Source organism: Sapajus apella, unplaced genomic scaffold (assembly GCF_009761245.1).
Source record: "Sapajus apella isolate SASKATOON/1434 unplaced genomic scaffold, GSC_monkey_1.0 scaffold26, whole genome shotgun sequence".
In the NCBI taxonomy this organism is placed as follows: Eukaryota; Metazoa; Chordata; class Mammalia; order Primates; family Cebidae; genus Sapajus; species Sapajus apella.
In genome coordinates this window covers 14,902,474-14,904,517 of record NW_022436966.1, presented here as the reverse complement: position 1 = coordinate 14,904,517, position 2,044 = coordinate 14,902,474, and the positions used below count along the sequence as shown (strand labels likewise).

Sequence of the window (2,044 nt, the reverse complement as noted above, 5' to 3'; positions counted from 1 at the left end):
AGAGAGATTTAAGAGTAAACTGTAATAATTTTTGATTTAAGACCCTAAATGCTAAAGAGAAAGTTGAGTTTGTAGGGATATAATAGGAAAGCATCCACCTTTTAATGTTTCATTCTTAGACATGAGCATATGTAAAGTTGATTCCATTTTAAACATCCTCTATTCCTTATTCATCATTATTACTCTTAACAATATTTTTATTATTGCCCCTGTGTTGACAGGTTGGTTATGATGGTTGACCCAGCGTGGGCTGGCTGGTACCTCTACTCTAAGCCAGTGATTTGTGGGCAGGTTAGGGTGACCCTAATTCACATGTTCATGCCAGAGATTTCATCCAGGGCATGTTCTTGTCGTAGTAATGGTAGACGTTTAAGGGTAATCTCCTTAATTTGTAGATGGGAGAACTGAAAGCCAGAGAGGTTAAGCAATAATAACACCCATTTCAAAGTAGCTAAAGAAAATAAAGGGGGAGAGGAGAATGATTCTGTGGTTTATGTAAGTGGAAAATCCAAATCAATGACCTAGCTTCAGGGCACAGCTGAATTTATTGGTTCAAATGATGTTCATGGATCTCTGCCTCCATCATTTGGTTTTGCTTTCTTCTGTACTGGTTTCATTCTCAAGCTGACTTTAGCTTCCTGAAGCACTGTCCTTTAGGTGTCATAATACAGAAGACAAAGATTCTATCTTGTTGTTTATATAACATTTGCAGAGCTATTATACTGGCTGAACTAGAGACAAGAACTTGCAAGAACTTGTACATGCATGTCCTTGAGATAAGAGAAGTGAGGCCATTTGACATCAGCGTGGAGTACAGGAGGCAATCCCTGAAAGGAAAATATGCTAAATTGGTAAAAACTTACAGATGCCCACTCAGGTGTTTACCTAAAAGCCTGCAAAAGTGGCAGAGCCGAGACTGAAACATTTATTTAAGTTCTTGACAGTAAACCGACAGCACATTTTAATATACCTTGTATAAATTAGTGATGTTCTGTCTGTCTCATTATGATAATGGGAGGAAGGAGGTCTGCCTAATGATGAATCAGTGCCAACTCCAAGCCCTGGATAGACAGAAATGATGCCCAGGACATATTCATCTCCTATCTCTGGATCTCAGAAACACATTTGGGCCACTCATTTAATCTCTGTGATTCAACACGTTGAGGCTGATCAGAATGCCCAACCAGCCAACTCTGTTTCTTAATTCCTGAAATAAATGGCTCGTTGTGCTGGTAAGAGTGACCACACTTATTTGCACATGCAATCCCTCTATGCAATTGAGGAACAAAAAAATCCCATAGTTTATTATCATTATTATTATTATTATTTTGCAGACTCCCAAATTTCTTTTATTGGGGGGAATGGGCCTCTTGAGGCCCATTCCTCACTGCAGGGCTTGTTCATTGGCACTGCATCCCGAGTCCTGGGGCTTCACCACGTCAGGCAGCTCGGGAGGCTGGAGAACGGCTCAATGCACAGGGTCTCGAAGGTGTCATCTGCCCAGAAGGCCAGACCCACTGTGGCTGGGGCCCGTGGCCATGCCGTTCGGTGAAGCCACACTCACCCAAAGTCTTGCTATCATTCAAGAGTTGGTTGTCCTTGCACAGCCTCTGCTCGGCCACTTGAGGATGCCCTCGATGATACGATTCAGCTTGAACACTGGGCGGTACTCCTTGGAGTCCAGGAAGATGGTGGTTTTTTGGCATCGGATCATGAGGAACACGTTCATCACAGCTGCTGCCTTTCCCCTTGACGCGCTGGCACGCTAGTTTATTATTTTAAAAATATCTCAACCCACTGCTATTTTTGTTTTATTCATCTTTTTATTTTATTTTTATTTGTTGAGATGGAGTCTTGCTCTGTTGCTCAGGCTGGAGTGCAGTGGCCTGATCTCAGCTCACTGCAATCTCTGCCTCCCAGGTTCCAGCAATTCTCCTGCCTCAGCCTCCCGAGTAGCTGAGACTACAGGTGCGCACCACCATGCCGGGCGAATTTTTGTATTTTTAGTAGCGAAGGGGTTTCACCATGTTAGCCAGGATGGTCT

The 2,044-nt window shown here is 43.1% G+C and overlaps 1 pseudogene; it reads right to left on the bottom strand.

Annotated features, from left to right (window-relative positions):
- Window positions 1–1,384: 1,384 nt before the first annotated feature.
- LOC116560405 lies at window positions 1,385–1,729 on the bottom strand (annotated as a pseudogene).
- Between the last annotated feature and the right edge of the window lie 315 nt (window positions 1,730–2,044).